The sequence below is a fragment of the Dreissena polymorpha genome, chromosome 13, assembly GCF_020536995.1.
Source record: "Dreissena polymorpha isolate Duluth1 chromosome 13, UMN_Dpol_1.0, whole genome shotgun sequence".
In the NCBI taxonomy this organism is placed as follows: domain Eukaryota; kingdom Metazoa; phylum Mollusca; class Bivalvia; order Myida; family Dreissenidae; genus Dreissena; species Dreissena polymorpha.
In genome coordinates, this window is record NC_068367.1 from 41,006,616 (window position 1) to 41,026,308 (window position 19,693).

The 19,693-nt window shown below is 34.8% G+C and overlaps 1 non-coding gene across 1 annotated transcript; it reads right to left on the bottom strand.

The window, feature by feature from the left end:
- Positions 1–18,627: 18,627 nt before the first annotated feature.
- On the bottom strand, positions 18,628–18,714 carry Trnam-cau (transfer RNA methionine (anticodon CAU)). Its single transcript is given in 2 exon segments — positions 18,628–18,663; positions 18,678–18,714. It is a non-coding gene; the product is annotated as a tRNA-Met (tRNA).
- Positions 18,715–19,693: the final 979 nt, after the last annotated feature.

Genomic DNA, 19,693 nt, shown 5'->3' on the forward strand with positions numbered 1-19,693 from the left:
ATACATACCATCTTGCTTTTTTAAATTTGATCACAACGGTCCGAAGTCATAAACATTCATTATGCATGGTTGCTAAAGCACAGTGTATACTAACTAACCTATGTTTATTGTTGTTTGCTAGGGTTATTATTATTATGTTTTATTTTTTTTTATTTTGGGGGGGTGGGAGGGCTTTTATAGAAGATTTCAACTAGTCCTTCAATTAACGAAAAAAAATATTGGTATAGGAAATATAAAAGAGTAATAGACAGCTTCATTCATGCTGTTCTATTATGGTGTTTTAACGCATATAATTATGTATGGTTGATGAAGCACATTGTATGCTACCGATGTTTATTGTTGTTTGATGATGATGTTAAGTTGGTGTTGCTGTTGTTGTTAATGATGATGATGAGGAGGACGAGGAAGAAGAAGAAGAAGAAGAAGATGATGATGGTGGTGGTGGTAGTAGTGACGACGACGACGATGATGATGATTTTGATTATGATAATGAGATTTGAATTAAATTAATGCGCAAAGATTTTTCTTTTTAGCGGCCAAATGCAGATATCTGCGCTCGGCCGCTGTAAGGGTTATGTAATATTTGCAATCTACATAGGAGTCAATAGCAGATACCAAGCACCATATGCTTATGAGAAACAAAAGCAAAATATTGGCAATCGCTGAAATCTCGAATATGACTTAATCATTTTATTAAATGAAAACCGGTAACTATTTTAAACGGTTATTATATTGCAACAACTTAGCGGTGTTTATCCAAAAGACCATTGTTATAATTACAGGGACGTCAATAGGCCAAACGATTCAGGAAATATGATTTGAGTCGTCACGGATAGATTTTGAGATCAATGTACGTCCGATGAGATTTAAAGGGAGTTGGAGGCGTAGGGATAGATTCGTTCGAGTACGCGATCATTTGAGAACAAATTATGTTGAAGCTTTATCGGAATTCCGGAAATTTGCGATCGGTACCGATTTTTCCTGGTTCTTTTTTATTGATTCTGATAAGTTAGCGGCCGGCACGGACATGAATATTAACTGACGAAAACCTCTTCGCTACTTTCCGAAAATCTTCGACATGTTGCAAATATCCGTAATATTCCGCATTGTACTCACCAGAAATTGCAACTAGAACGACTACAATAAATCAGTTTGCTACGGCTCGGGCGGGGATTTACCTTTTATCCATGTAAGGGACCTAATGCCCCAGACTACCGGCTATTTTTTCCGGAATTCGAACTTGATACACTTGATATCCCTGAATTAAATATTTATATCCGCAATTTTGATCTCTAGAGTGCTGACTGTTAGTATTGTATTTGACTGGAATGACTGTCGATTATGTGTTTTTAAGATTAAAACAAGCTTACGAAGAACTTTGTGTTTGCTTTTTTGTACGCTTTCTTTTTAAAAATGTATTGTCCGCCACGGACGCAACAATTGACCAAATGTACCAGATTGTGGTCTCTTTAAAGTGCTATGTTTTTACTGCCGTGATATCTTTAACAAACTACACATTATTGATCGTGGACGTTTTATACTCTTATTGAATTTGTTTCCCCAAAATATGCTCTTCTATTAGACGATGTTTAGGTGACGATGTTCTAATTATAGATCTTACACGGCTAAGAAACACTAGATAGGTCTTTGCAAAGAGAGCTGTTGGATATCGTGAATGCGTTCAATGTGGCCTGTTTATTTCAGAAAGCTATGTGCAATGTTTTATGGGGATCAAATTGCCAATTGCAAAATTTGATTTAATTCATTCGGACCTACAAGCGGGAAACTTCTTCATTAAAATTCAATGGGCTTTTAAGAAGTTCGTTGAAAGGCCAAATTTGACGTTAAACAGCAACGCCGAAAAAATTGCTACTCAGTCTTATTTATCACTTTTTTTGTAAGATTTACCAGTAGACGTTCTTCAGTGAAATTAAGCAAACACACAGTGCCGACAAATATGGAAGGGTATTTAGGTAAAAATTACATCCTTCTTTGTGACTGTGTCATGATTCTTGATGGTACTTTCAATTAGTATGTAGACACCTTTTCATGCTTGATGACACTTACATCTTGCCTGATGTCCAATGTCTATTTACATTCTGCTTAATGGTATCATGCATGTGTACAGATGCAACATTCTTGTTCGTTAATTGCATGCTGCATATGTGTATGTTGGTTTGTGCAGAGAGACTTGTGCAATAGGCGCAGTGCATAATGAAATCAAATATTAATGCGTTTAATAAATTAACGCGATGGTTAGATGTGAGTTTCACCCAAGCACAATTTTTCAATGGGAATTTTTCTGGTAACCAAGAGCGACGTCAACGTTCATGACAAACCTGTTTATATGACATTTATTTATTGATTTTTTCCAACTTGATTGAAAATTATGTTTTATGATATTTTAATACATGTAGATGAAGTAGTTGTTTTCTCAACGAGGAGTACAATAGTTGTACAGTACTAGACACGAGTACTTGTAAATTTCAGGTTTCTCTGTATACCACAGACATTATATAGTCATAAAATGATAAATATGTGTTTATAGAAATTGTAATTATAGCATGGTAAACAGACTAGAGAAATCTGAAAGTTTCACGTACAGGTCTGTGGCAATGGGGGTTTGGGCTACTTTATAAATATGAGGTCGATATGCAATGCACATCGGTAGATTACGTCTACTGTAATTATTTGGACTAGGGAAGGGCCACAATTCCAACACATCAGCCCCGTTATGTTCTGAATAAAATACATGTATAATTTCTTGAGTGCCAATTGCATCTTACAAATATCAAAAACATTCACGGCAGTCAATTCATTGTGTAAACTTACTGGTCTTCATGGCAATAATGAACGTATTTAGTTTAATGGAGATTATATAACGAAGGGAACTAATTAAGCTTATTCAGTTTACTAGTCAAAATGATTCGGATGTTTTCGCTTTTTTTTCCGAAAAGTAATTTATTCAACATACGGAAAATAAACGCGCGCCACCTGATGTCACAATTTAGTAACTTGCATTCTGCTTACTGCCTGTTGCTAACTGCCGTTGTTAATGACGCTTAGTGGCAAAACCGATTATGACTGGTTTCAGGAATAATGAACACACAAACATTGGATAGTCACCAAGCATGTTGAAACAATCATCAAGTATAACCGATAGAGAACAAGCATGTTGGAACTGTCATGAAGCATGTCAGAATAAACATAACGCATAATGTAAATATTATTCATGAATGATGTAATGTTGCAGCAATCATCAAGTATAAACGAATAGACAACAAGCATGTTGGAATTGTCATAAAGCAAATTAGAATAAGCATCAGTCATAATGTAAATATTCACCACGAATGATGTAACTTTTACCTAAATATCCTTCCATAGACATGTGTTGTTACTAAAATAGACATAGAGATTTGAGCATTGGGAGTGACCTAATCATACTGTGCTTTAGCAGTATTACGGAATACCGTTAGTGCCATCGTGGTTACACATTAAAATCCAGAGGGCGAGAACGCGAGAACGCGATAGTACGATGGCGACAATGTGACAATACGATGATGACAGGGTGACAATACGATGGCGACAATGCGATAGTACGATGGCGACAATGCGAGAACGCGATAAAACGATGACGACAATCAGACAGTGCGATGACGACAGTGCGACAATACGATGGCGACAGTGAGATAGTACGATGGCGACAATACTACAGTTCGATAGTGCGATAATACGATGACGACAGTGCGAAAATACGATGACGAATGTGCGACAATACGATGGCGATAGCCGACAGTGCGATAGTACGATGGTGCCAATGCGATAACGCGATAGTATGATGGCGGCAATTCGAAAATGCGATGGCGACAGTGCGACAATACGATGGCGACAATGCGATAGAACGATGGCGACATTGCGATGATACCACGGCGACAGTACGATATGACTATCGCATTGTCGCCGCCGTACTATCGCACTGCCGCCATTGTATTGTCGCACTGTCGCATTGTCGTCATCGTACTAGCGCGTTTTCGCAATCGTACGAACGCATTGTCGCCATCGTATTGTCGCACTGTCGTCATCGTACTTTCGCGTTCTCGCATTCTCGCCCTCTGGATTTTAATGAGTAACCACGGTGGCACTAAAGGTATTTTGTACAGTAAAGTGCGTAAAATCTGGTTTGGAATAACAATTTTTATGCCGAAAACAGATGTTGAAAACCCGACTTTGTTTTATAAGTAGTAGTCTAAATATACAATGAGTTTTCCGAGCATTAAATAAACATATTAAAATAAAATTCATGTTCGTATCAGTTGAAGTTCTTGTTAATAGTAGAAGCAAAGAACACAATAAAACGCTGATTGGGCTTACTAATTTGAGGCAAGAAAAAACACATCGCGCTATTATATATAACATATAACGCGCATCCGCAAAGTTCGAGCGCCCGTCTCGGTGCCGTCGTTTCCGGTGAAAGTTTCGCACAGGAGCTACCGAGTTTGGATATGAGACCACGAATCATGGCTTGACTTTATATATCAGTCAGCGTAGTACCTGACCAGACTGCGCGGTTGGTCAAGCTAGGATGGACCAACTTCGGCCGCATATGACATAAGACCCATTTTCGCATGACGCGGGTCATCTGACCTTTATAATGTGTATATAGCTTTGAATGGAATTTGCACATAGTTTTTGGCATGGACTTATTGTTATGTTAATGTGTTGCACGCTTTCAAAAGCAGAGGGCATATATAAGATCAATTATACTACGGAGTTCATTTTCTGTTGCAAAATGAAATGCAATAAAGATTGTTACTCAGCGGTGTGTACAGTATGACAGCGTTGTCTGTCTGCGATGCATTTATACTGGTTCTAAGCTGGCATACTCACCAATTGGACTCAACAATCTGCTCGAACAAGAAATGATAAGTTCTACTAGCATAAACCTTTAATTGTAACTCATTTTAAAAATATTCATGTTATTTATATTATTCAATTTATTATTCAAAATTATAATTATTAATTCCTTTATTGTTGTTTTTCGCATTAAGAAACTTATTCGGCTTACGAAACTGAAAAATCCCATTGGAAAAAAATCCCATGGGAGAAAAAATCCCATGGGAGAAAAAATCCCGTGGGATTTAAAAATCCCATGGGATTTAAAAATCCCATGGGATTTTTTTTTTTAAACACGACTAAACGCATTAAAATATCGTAGTTGTTCATCATTTCATAAAATATGATGTTTCTGAAAGTTTCATGAATAAATCTCTCAAAATAAGAAAAAAATCCCATGGGATTTTTTTCTCCCATTTTAAAATGGGATTTTTTTATTACTAAATATTTTTATATATAATTGGCATAAAACCAATATACAGTCCTTAAATAACGTTAAAATACTTGCAAACGCAAATAAAACACGTTTTTTAAAATGTTCAAAATCCCATGGGATTTTTCTCCCATTTGCAAATAATGGGAGAAAAAAAATCCCATGGGAGAAAAAATCCCATGGGAAAATCGAAAATCCCATGGGAAAATGCAAAAATCCCATGGGAACCCCAACTTTGCTTATAAATTTCATAGTGAAGAAAACGCGTTTTTTGAGTGAAAATAACCAATTATTAATCAACGATAAGACTTTTATCGCATACTATGTCTCAAAGTAGCAAATCTTTAAGAAAAAGGGTACTTAAGTTTGCGAAATTTCGGTTTCGCAAAGTTTTTCCGGTGGCCGTTCTGTACAGACCTCACAATGGAAAGTGTTATCCCTGATTAGCCTGTACAGACCTCACAGTGGAAAGTGTTATCCCTGATTAGCCTGTACATACCTCACAGTGGAAAGTGTTATCCCTGATTAGCCTGTACAGACCTCACATAGCCTGTACAGACCCCACATAGCCTTACAGACCTCACATAGCCTGTACAGACCTCTCATAGCCTGTAGCGTCATGCGAAAATGGGTCTTATGTCATATGCGGCCGAAGTTGGTCCATCCTAGCTTGTCCAACCGCGCAGTCTGGTCAGGTACTACGCTGACTGATATATAAAGTCAAGCCATGATTCGTGGTCTCATATCCAAACTCGGTAGCTCCTGTGCGAAACTTTCACCGGAAACGACGGCACCGAGACGGGCGCTCGAACTTTGCGGATGCGCGTTATATGTTATATATAATAGCGCGATGTGTTTTTTCTTGCCTCAAATTAGTAAGCCCAATCAGCGTTTTATTGTGTTCTTTGCTTCTACTATTAACAAGAACTTCAACTGATACGAACATGAATTTTATTTTAATATGTTTATTTAATGCTCGGAAAACTCTAATTTGCTTTATGACAATTCCAACATGCTTGTTGTCTATTCGTTTATACTTGATGATTGCTGCAACATTACATCATTCATGAATACTATTTACATTATGCGTTATGTTTATTCTAACATGCTTCATGACAGTTCCAACATGCTTGTTCTCTATCGGTTATACTTGATGATTGTTTCAACATGCTTGGTGACTATCCAATGTTTGTGTGTTCATTATTCCTGAAACCAGTCATAATCGGTTTTGCCACTAAGCGTCATTAACAACGGCAGTTAGCAACAGGCAGTAAGCAGAATGCAAGTTACTAAATTGTGACATCAGGTGGCGCGCGTTTATTTTCCGTATGTTGAATAAATTACTTTTCGGAAAAAAAAGCGAAAACATCCGAATCATTTTGACTAGTAAACTGAATAAGCTTAATTAGTTCCCTTCGTTATATAATCTCCATTAAACTAAATACGTTCATTATTGCCATGAAGACCAGTAAGTTTACACAATGAATTGACTGCCGTGAATGTTTTTGATATTTGTAAGATGCAATTGGCACTCAAGAAATTATACATGTATTTTATTCAGAACATAACGGGGCTGATGTGTTGGAATTGTGGCCCTTCCCTAGTCCAAATAATTACAGTAGACGTAATCTACCGATGTGCATTGCATATCGACCTCATATTTATAAAGTAGCCCAAACCCCCATTGCCACAGACCTGTACGTGAAACTTTCAGATTTCTCTAGTCTGTTTACCATGCTATAATTACAATTTCTATAAACACATATTTATCATTTTATGACTATATAATGTCTGTGGTATACAGAGAAACCTGAAATTTACAAGTGCTCGTGTCTAGTACTGTACAACTATTGTACTCCTCGTTGAGAAAACAACTACTTCATCTACATGTATTAAAATATCATAAAACATAATTTTCAATCAAGTTGGAAAAAATCAATAAATAAATGTCATATAAACAGGTTTGTCATGAACGTTGACGTCGCTCTTGGTTACCAGAAAAATTCCCATTGAAAAATTGTGCTTGGGTGAAACTCACAACTTACCATCGCGTTAATTTATTAAACGCATTAATATTTGATTTCATTATGCACTGCGCCTATTGCACAAGTCTCTCTGCACAAACCAACATACACATATGCAGCATGCAATTAACGAACAAGAATGTTGCATCTGTACACATGCATGATACCATTAAGCAGAATGTAAATAGACATTGGACATCAGGCAAGATGTAAGTGTCATCAAGCATGAAAAGGTGTCTACATACTAATTGAAAGTACCATCAAGAATCATGACACAGTCACAAAGAAGGATGTAATTTTTACCTAAATACCCTTCCATATTTGTCGGCACTGTGTGTTTGCTTAATTTCACTGAAGAACGTCTACTGGTAAATCTTACAAAAAAAGTGATAAATAAGACTGAGTAGCAATTTTTTCGGCGTTGCTGTTTAACGTCAAATTTGGCCTTTCAACGAACTTCTTAAAAGCCCATTGAATTTTAATGAAGAAGTTTCCCGCTTGTAGGTCCGAATGAATTAAATCAAATTTTGCAATTGGCAATTTGATCCCCATAAAACATTGCACATAGCTTTCTGAAATAAACAGGCCACATTGAACGCATTCACGATATCCAACAGCTCTCTTTGCAAAGACCTATCTAGTGTTTCTTAGCCGTGTAAGATCTATAATTAGAACATCGTCACCTAAACATCGTCTAATAGAAGAGCATATTTTGGGGAAACAAATTCAATAAGAGTATAAAACGTCCACGATCAATAATGTGTAGTTTGTTAAAGATATCACGGCAGTAAAAACATAGCACTTTAAAGAGACCACAATCTGGTACATTTGGTCAATTGTTGCGTCCGTGGCGGACAATACATTTTTAAAAAGAAAGCGTACAAAAAAGCAAACACAAAGTTCTTCGTAAGCTTGTTTTAATCTTAAAAACACATAATCGACAGTCATTCCAGTCAAATACAATACTAACAGTCAGCACTCTAGAGATCAAAATTGCGGATATAAATATTTAATTCAGGGATATCAAGTGTATCAAGTTCGAATTCCGGAAAAAATAGCCGGTAGTCTGGGGCATTAGGTCCCTTACATGGATAAAAGGTAAATCCCCGCCCGAGCCGTAGCTAACTGATTTATTGTAGTCGTTCTAGTTGCAATTTTGGTGAGTACAATGCGGAATATTACGGATATTTGCAACATGTCGAAGATTTTCGGAAAGTAGCGAAGAGGTTTTCGTCAGTTAATATTCATGTCCGTGCCGGCCGCTAACTTATCAGAATCAATAAAAAAGAACCAGGAAAAATCGGTACCGATCGCAAATTTCCGGAATTCCGATAAAGCTTCAACATAATTTGTTCTCAAATGATCGCGTACTCGAACGAATCTGTCCCTACGCCTCCAACTCCCTTTAAATCTCATCGGACGTACATTGATCTCAAAATCTATCCTTGACGACTCAAATCATATTTCCTGAATAGTTTGGCCTATTAACGTCCCTGTAATTATAACAATGGTCTTTTGGATAAACACCGCTAAGTTGTTGCAATATAATAACCGTTTAAAATAGTTACCGGTTTTCATTTAATAAAATGATTAAGTCATATTCGAGATTTCAGCGATTGCCAATATTTTGCTTTTGTTTCTCATAAGCATATGGTGCTTGGTATCTGCTATTGACTCCTATGTAGATTGCAAATATTACATAACCCTTACAGCGGCCGAGCGCAGATATCTGCATTTGGCCGCTAAAAAGAAAAATCTTTGCGCATTAATTTAATTCAAATCTCATTATCATAATCAAAATCATCATCATCGTCGTCGTCGTCACTACTACCACCACCACCATCATCATCTTCTTCTTCTTCTTCTTCTTCCTCGTCCTCCTCATCATCATCATTAACAACAACAGCAACACCAACTTAACATCATCATCAAACAACAATAAACATCGGTAGCATACAATGTGCTTCATCAACCATACATAATTATATGCGTTAAAACACCATAATAGAACAGCATGAATGAAGCTGTCTATTACTCCTTTATATTTCCTATACCAATATTTTTTTTCGTTAATTGAAGGACTAGTTGAAATCTTCTATAAAAGCCCTCCCACCCCCCCCAAAATAAAAAAAAATAAAACATAATAATAATAACCCTAGCAAACAACAATAAACATAGGTTAGTTAGTATAAATTGTGCTTTAGCAACCATGCATAATGAATGTTTATGACTTCGGACCGTTGTGATCAAATTTAAAAAAGCAAGATGGTATGTATGCGGCACACAACACATAGATAATTATAGTTTTATACCTTAAACGTAGTTCATCAAAATTGACGCGGAAGTGCTTTTTGGTGGCCAAAAATACTATTGTTCCCTTTATTTAAACCTAAATCAGTATTTTTTTACACTTGAAGGTTTGTACAGCGGGGATTTCGGTACCGGCGCGGGTTTATGTGCTTGTTAAGAATTACCGAAATCCCCGCTAAGAGGCAACATATGCTGATTTATGCTTTGATTAAACATTGATAACTAAATTGCAAAAGTGTATAGCATATTGTAAATAAGGTAGTACGATATCATTTGTTTCATCAGATTTGTTTGGAAAATACTTTCTGAAGACTTATTATTACTATGTCATGTTATATTTACATATACTTTTGTGTAACCAATGTTTTAAATGTACATTTTACCTTTTTTACATTCGTTTACACATTTTTCGCATTAATAAACTATTTAATAATGGAAAAAATATTCTGATAAGAGTGTTTAAATGATTAACACTAATATGATTGTGTACAAATCAACATTAATGCAAAGCCAAAACCCAAACATAATGACATATAGACCCTTTAAGGCGTAATATGGGGGATTGGCGTAAACATGGGTGATTTCGGCTCTGGGCGTACGAATGTAGCAGTACCGAAATCCCCGCTAATTATTTTCCAAAAGAAGTAACCGAATGGGAGATAATACATGTCACTGGTTGCTAATGAAAAAAAACACTATAATAATTTTGTTGACACTTGAAGGTTTGTACAGCAGGATTTCGGTACCGGCGCGCGTTTAAGTTCTAGTGTAGAATTACCGAAATCCCCACTGAGAGGCAACTTAATGCTGTCAAGAGTGCTTAATAATTAAAATTAATATCATTTTTTAGCACCTTAACATTCATGTGAAGTCAAAAACCATTCAGACCGATGACCTATTGACCCTTTAAGGCGTAAATATGGGGATTTCGGTACTAGGCGGGCGAATGTAGAATTACCGAAATCCCATTTTCATCATCGCACATTAGTGTAACATAAATTTTAACACAATATATGATTCGCGTAATGTTAAAATGATTATTATGCTATAATTCGACCACGAAACTTGACGTGACTTAATACCGGACATTATGGAATGGAGCTACGCTGGCCGTATTTGACATAAGACCCATTTTCGCATATTATCTTATCAATGCTTATATGAATTTGATTGCTATAATCTAATGCGTATTCGACACGGAATTATTGTCAAGGTTTTTCATTTTGTCAATATTTATCATAGCAGGGGACATTGCTGACATCAATATGGATACTGTTTTCATTTTCTGTCGAAAAATGATATGACTTATTATCAAGATTATTTTATAGTACGGTAGCGTTCTCTAACCAAGTGAGATTTATTTGTACTGGTAAATTGCTCTTATACTCACCATTCGGACTCGACGATCGGCTCGAATAAAAATGTTAGTCGCTTAAAAGTACAAATTCATCATATTGAGCACGATTATTATTATTATTATTATTATTATTATTATTATTATTATTATTATTATTATTATTATTATTATTATTATTATTATTATTATTATTATTATTATTATTATATAGCTTTTAGAAATTATACCTTAAAAAAAATCCAATTGGAAAAAAAAATCCCATGGGACAAAAAATCCCATGGGACAAAAAAATCCCATGGGACAAACAAATCCCATGGGATTTTTTTATTTTTTTTAAACACGATTTAACGCGTTGAAATCGCGAGAAATGCTCATCATCTGTTAAAAGGTAGTGTTTCTGAAGGTTACATGAATAAATCTCTAAAAATCAGAAAAAAATCCCATGGGATTTTTTTTTTCCCATAAAAAAATGGGATTTTTTTTCTATCAAAGTAAATTGAACGAAAATAAGCACAAATGCTTTAACAATGCTTAAAATCGATAACTAAGCACAAACGAACGTGTTTTATGTTTTTGAAAATCCAATGGGATTTTTTCTCCCATAAAAAAAGCTGGAGAAAAATCCCATGGGAGAAACCAAAATTCCCATGGGATAATGAAAAATCCCATGGGAAAATACAAAAATCACATGGGAACCCCAACTTTGCAAATAAAGTTCATAGTGAAGAAAACGCATTTAACAAGCAAAAATAACCAATTATTAATCACAAGTTAGACTTTTATCTTATACTTTATCACAAATAAGCAAACCTTCAAGAAAAAGGGTACTTAAGTTTGCGAAATTTCGGTTTCGCAAAGTTTTTCCGGTGGCCGTTTTTGATACAATTTGCATCTTTTACATTTACTGTTCCCATAATGCATATTTGTTGTATGAGTTACACTAGCAAGTTAATACTCCAGCTTGACTATTTGAATAGTCTATGACAGAAGGTTTATCACAGATCAATAACTGAGTTGTATAAAGAGCATAACATATGCTTATCATTCGTTTTACGAGTTTCCTTACGATATTGTTTTTACCAAATCAGAACAAGCTACAAAATAAAACTAATAAGCAGATATTGGCTATGTTTTTTCGTAGAACTTGTCAGGAAAAGGACACGGTTAGAAAAGTAATATACCTAATAAAAAACTATTCATATCAGTTTAAATACTTATATAAATAATTAAAAAACATATGCTATCTTTCAATTTTAAATAACCTTGGTGTTAACAAATTTGTATTAGCTGTATTGTTATCAAATGTTAGTGTTTGTCGATTCCGACTCAATGTAATCTCTTCCAAAAAATAATAATGACAATGTTGGCCTTATAATGAGTTGAAATTGATAACGTAATCAATTGTTTAAAAAGCTGTAATTATTAGCCTAACAATCCGAAATCTGATCAGTAAAGTATTTCTTAAATGAACTTAACACAATATCAAGCAGATACATAAAGCGTTTTCAAAGTTGTGTAGTAACATTTGTTGATTCATTTCGGGAAATGCAAACTAACCACACAAAAAATGAATTGAACATTATACACTGCGAGTTTAATATTGTCATCTGATTTAACAGTTGATGACAATTTGAGTTAGCACAAACGAGATAGAAGTATTATGACCCCTTTCATCAGTGACATTTTAGCCCTGCGACCTTAATACCTGATTGGATCATTGTGATGGAATCAATTAAGTCGGCATTGTTACCAGTTGCCGAGCCACTGGGAAATGTTAATAATTCGAAGCATCTACTCATAACCAGACATTGGTAATAAAAATGGCGCTTTATTATATTAATTTGATGATATTAAATGTCATGCAATCGAAAGGTAGACTTAAGGCTATGGTTTCATTTCAGATGCACACGTTGCATTTGCGTGTATCCTTAGGTTTATGTACTTGTTCGCTAGAACCTATTTAAACAGTATATACGATTCTGTAAATGAACGAAGAGCTGTAGAAAAAATATAAAGTTTTAAATTTATGTAACAATATTGCAGATATTTAAAGTGTTCAGGTATGGCGCTTAGTTGTTTCTTATCTTAAAGTTGTGTAAATATAGTGCTGTTAAATTGCATACGTCATAACTGCATTTTTACAAGTGTAATTAGAAAAATTAATGAAATGAAAATGTGTCATAACAACGGTGCTAATACAAAATAAATTACATGGTGCGGCTTTATATTTTATACGTATGCGGTATGGATTCTGAGAGAAAATGCACACGCTTTAAGCTGGACATATATTTTTAAAACACCTACGTGTTCGATATACATGATTGACACGGTATACAGTAAAACAAATAAGAAACGTTTTTTAATTGTGAACTAGTGTTTTCACAAACAAGTTTGAATGACGATTTGAAATGCATCAAATACAACTACAATCTAAAGGCTACAATGGCGCATGCATAACCAAACTGCCGTTACAAGATTCGAACGGGTGCAATGGCGCAGGAAAAAACAAACAGCAGAACCGTCAGAAACCGCCGAGTTCATCACGATTGACAAGTCAAAAGAGAAATGTGTATCTAAAACAGTTTCGGGAGCAACAGTTCTACATAATTAGAAATAAATATACAAAGGAGGAGGTCGATCTCGACGTAAGTAATATATCAATGAGTCTACGTTTTATGCTTAACTACCATTTTTAACAGGTTCCCTCACGTTTATAGTTTGGTTCGATAATGAATGTTATGCATGTTGTCAAAAATTAGATGCGCTGTAATAAATGAAGCACACACATAGGTAATTATAATAGAATTATTTTTTGTCTTCATTATTTGGGGTTTCATGTGTTTTCTTGAAGTTGTTTTCCTGTGCATACTGAAGATATTCAAATGTACTTGAATTGCAAGACACAATCAAATGATAAGTTGTTTGTAATCTTTCCCATTCCACATTCCACATAATCATTCATCAGGTTCATGCACCATAAATAAGAAGTATAACGTGAGTGTGGTATTTCAACTAATGTGATAGGCGCAACGATGGCATTTCCATTTTATATCAGCTTTTTTAAATGTATATTTATGTATATTTATTAATAGCGCCAGAACTGTTTTAAACCTTCAAAAAATAAAATCATAATTTCATTGAACTCCGCGAATATATGTAAAATGCCATCATGACGACATGATTATGTTCACATTGATGACGTCTTCCATAACTATTGGTTCAAGCCTTGTGTGGTTTATGTTGACATTATACCAGAATGTGTTATATATTGCGATGACCTCGATCATTTACTTTTGCAAAATGGAAAATGCTTTATCCATCAACCTTCATTGGGACATAATAGGCTTGACAATTAACTAAACGCGTCGTACATATTTCGGAACAAACTATTGCGCCATATTTCAATAAATAATTGCACTAAAAACTCGCATTCTTGAAATAAAGTTTAAATAGATGCAAGCAAATACCATATATGCCGTTGAAACAGTATATAAGAGAATATACAGGTATCTTATATTAGACATATACACCTATACGAGTGTTGAAACTATATCCACTGATAGCCCAGCTGCATCTTGTATCTCTTTATGAAATGATTTTCATAAATATTCATTTACACGTTCAATATGCTATACCGTCGTGTTGACTGCAATTTGCTTTAAACTTTTCAGTTGTAAGCGTAGTTTTTCTATTAGTGTGGATTGTTTTATTATATTAATAAGACAGTGACGAATAACCAATCATGTAGGTTTATATACGTTCGAAGACCGCTGCATTCACTTCAAGAACAGTTCCATATATCAAGTATGCATAGGAGCACCAATTTAAGGAGACATTTAACCCCCATTCCCTAGTGATGTAGAGGAAAATTAAGGAGGTTTCATGATTGAAAGTGTGATTGGTATTTTTGAAGACATTATTCCTTATTGGTTTACTGAACGCATCATAAGGACACTAGCAAAGGTAGAACATTTCATTCAAAGCCTTCCAAACAAGTATTTTGTCAAACTTCTATGTTTAACACGGTCATTGCACTTACAAACATGTGATATATTTCGTCTATGAATTGCGGCGGTAGACTTTCAAAATCACTGGTGTCATATATGAAATCACATATCTTTTACTAACCCACTTGACACTCTGATTATGTCGTGTTTATATTAAGAACTGTAAAAACTATATATTTATAGTCTCTTATAAAACCTGTTTGACAAAATCCAGAAACCCCGTTGGAAATAAGCTTATTCATGTTTACATGTCTAGGCTTTACGGGTTATCCTGTGTATACATCATGAAGTTATATTAGTTAGATCCGTGATAAAAGGCACCATTCACACTTGAAGTTAGAATGTTAGCAATATCGTAGTATTTGTATTGAGTATGTTACAATATTGTATTGCATTGATTATATTGTACTGTAAAATGCTTGACATGTATACACAAATAAAACTAACTAAAACTAACTAACTAACTGATATTATATTTGAGATTGTAATATATGTAGCAAACACTGGTTTCCAATCAAAGCAGAGTAATCATAAGCGTTTTGAGTTCTGTATCGCGAACGTAAAATATAACGTCTTGGCATACATTATTTAAAGAACGAGTATGCGTTGCGTTCTGCTTCTAAGTACCATAGAGAGTATTGAAATATATCGTTGGTATTGCTATAAGTAAATATTTGTAAAGAACGATGTTGTAGTATATTAAAACGTGTATGAATTAAAAGTACCGGTAATGTATTATTGTACATCATTTATCATGGATATTCTGAGGTTAACATCTTTGCTTTATACCACTAAACTCATTTTTGAGGCAACTCTGGATTGCATTTGAGCATAAGTCATATTGTATAGCCTTATAATTTAAAATGATATTACATGAGGTAAATTTAACAATTTGAGTTTCAATTGCTTTTGTTCGATGATGTGAGCTTCGGTTTTACAAGTACTAAACTGGTTTGATCATCTATACGTTTAATGCTGACTATGGGTAAACGGCGAGATAACGTTGTACGTTAATGATCGTTTATTTAATATTCGGTGCATTACATTAGATTAAGCAATTTTTCACTTACTGTATATAAACGACCGTATGATGCGGATGGGGAGAAGGTCTACTCTCTTGGTGGAAACTCATACACCCTTTATACGGTGGGTTTAGCAGTGATATGAAACTTGTTAATATTTGTGCTAAATGACAAGTTTTAGACAAATGATGAAAACGTGTTTGTTTACTGATAATCATCAATATATAAGAGCAAATAAGGCAATTCTTAAAAACCCTAACATCTATAATTTAAAACACAAAATATCAAGCGTTTTTTGCTTTAAACATAGGAATTATTTCCCGTAAATGTCGTAGGGATTTTTTGGCATTGTTCTGTTTGTTCTTCCGATTTTCTCTTCTTCAGTCTGTTCGTCCTTATAGCCGTCATTCTGTCCACCCTTGCTTCCGTCTGGAACATCTTGTATCCGGAGCCATACTTCTGAACAGCTCGGGTTGATTTCATTGAAACTTGGTATTATTATAAATATGCGATTACGTATATATAGATGCGATAATGATGCACGGCAAAATGCCGTCGTAATCAATGTGCAAATAAGGAATGACTGTTATGGCTCCTTTTGACTTAATAAGTCCACTTCTGCGTCCGGAGCCACATGTCGGGAATGTTTGGGCAGATTTACTTGACGTTATTTTACGAGTAAATAGCGATAAGCGGATAATACACGTCATATTGTGCCGCAAACCATTCGTCAATAATTTAGTTATGGCCCACTTCACTTGAAAAGACTCTTTTATAGACTCTTTCATCAATATTGTAACCTTCATCTTCAATAGGTAACCTTGAATTGTCCTCTATGTTTATTGTTCTTTCAGGAGACTCAGACCCATATAATAGAGATACATTGTATTTTATGTATGGTAAAATCCTAACAAAATCATGCATATTTATAAAAAATCTTGTAACATTTTACCTCAACGTGTGAACTTTACCCTAGGGACCTGAGTCTTACATTCAACGCACAACCAGATAAAGGGGAGCAATTGAAGCAAGTAATTATAAAATCCTTTGATGTACAGTAAAACTATGACTGAGCTATGAAAAATTCATTAGATTCTTTCATCAAGAGTTATAAGTCTTTCATTTTGCCCAGACAGGAATGATTGAGAACAACTGTGGAAATTTCCATGGCTTTTGCTCATATGCTATTTGACAGTATACCTCAAGAAAGAAAATATCCTGGATAAAAGGGTATTTTCCAATAAAACTGTTCCATAACTCAATATTGACGAATGGTTTTCGTCTTAATTGGACGTGCATTATCCTCTTATTCATATGCTGACGTCTACAAGTGTCAATGAACTTAGTCCAAGCATTCCTAATATTTGGCTCCGCGCACGAAAGTGTGCTTATTTGCAAGGCAAAATGGATTATAACTCCATTATTTGCAAATAGAGTGCGACGGTTAATGATTATCGATAAACAAAAATTCATGGGAAGAATAATCCTAATCATGAGTTGAATCTATTTTCTTATTTGTATATAATACAAGCATTCTTTTGTGATCATATATCTGTCTCATTTAACACAAATGTGAACAAGACTTTTAAACTCACCATATAAAAGCTTATGAATTTTTTTATCAAGATAGAAGACCTCCTTCCCATCCGGTTCATACGGTATGTTAAAAAGGCAAGTGAACAATTGAATTATATTATGTTATACAACCAAATATTGAATGAACAGGTAGAATGCTATGTCGCCGTCTACGCAAAATAATCATTATAAGTGTTCAAACCAGTTTAAGAACTGATACAACTCACATCACAGAACACACACAATTGAACTGCTACTTGTTACCTTTGATATTTTATGTTAAATTATATGGCTTTACACGAAACCATATGTTCAAATGCACACCAAAGAAGCCACGACAAAATTGTGTGAGCCATGATTAATAAAGTATTTAAAAAGTTGAATAGGTCTTTATCGAATAGTTCAATGGGTTTTATTGTATAATACAAAGATAGGAGGATTGCGGTCAATCTCAGAATACCCGTGCTACATGGTGTACAATACCAGATTACTATTCCAGTATACACATTTTTTAAATAATACTGCATCGTTTGAAATGACAGTTACTTTATAACAATACCAACGATATAAATGATACTCACTATTGCACTTACAAGCTGTACGCAACGCATACTCGTTCTCAAAATAAGTGGCCTGAACATGTATTTAGCCATTCACAATTTAATGATTTTGTAATCAGATGATGATCTACTGACTCTATACACAAATCATGATCTATTCTAAATGCAAGTTGTCTTGCAGTATGTGAAATTAAAAATGCTGACCTTCAATTTAATAGGACGTTATACTAAGTGTTCAATTGTATGCATTACCCAGTACAGCACTGACCCACGTGCTATTCATTAAAAAATACTGTATAACATATTTTCAGATAAGATTTCTTGAAATTCATTGAACGCTATTCAGCATGACATTGGTACAATTGGTACATAAGCCATGATACAATTTCAGTAAAGGTGTGTTTGTATATGTTGGTGCTTGTTTTTATTAATTGTTTCAAAATAATTGCCCCGGGTGAGGATCGAACTCACGACCTTCAGATCGCCCTTTTATGGCTATGAGACTGACGCGCTACCTACTGCGCTACCGAGGCATTTGTAAAGATAAGGTCGCCCTTTAAACAAATCTATTCGACATATGACATGGCGTTTGAATTAATGTACATGACGTTAGATGTCACGTTTGAGAAACAGAACACACCCCGCTAGATGATTCATCAGCTTTGATTACGAACCAGTGAGTGTTGCACACATTACAATTTCAGTCAGTAGAAATCAATTGTCAAGAGGGTTCTCAAGAGATTTTTTATTTTATAAATGACAAGCAGCGATCTTGACATTTTACTGTCGCAATTCTCAAAGATGTCACATGTTTATGAAGACCTATCACCATGGGAAATATAATATGCTTGATGATGTACCTTTGCTCATGTCCTTCTGATGCCGCGTTCAAACCAATAAGTCATCGTGTTTAAAAAAAAATTACCAGTTCAACCACGCGCGCTCTACATAGGATTGTGAGCAGGATTTTGAGCGAACACGATTTGCAGTTGACACTCTTTTCGTAATTTCATTTCATCGTTCCTCAAAAAGCAGCTGGAGTTTGACTTCTGTATATTGTATACGCGAACACTTCGACCTTTACTACCGTTGACCTAGTGGCAAAACACAAAGAATCACAACAAACGTTAACCAACACCTGACGAAAAAAGCATGTGTTGTGACCTTTGTCGTTATGATCAGTATATACTTACATTTCGATTTTAATCCAATGTAGTGTATTGTTTTCAAACGACAAAACATTACAAATGTTCAATCTTCAATAGTTCAATCTTCGTCGATGCTGATAAATACAATGCCATAGCTATGCAATTTAAGTTTATTTGCTGATCTTGTTTCAAATTGTTTGATCATTGGAACGTTCACAGTTCGAGTTTATGATAATTGCCCTCAAGTTAGTGGTTTGAAAAGTAAATGTAACAACTCAAAACTTCAAAGGTAAGAACTACTCCGAAAAAAAACACACTAATGCTGTTTTAATGTTCAGAGGTTGTCATTTGTCAAGAGGGCTAT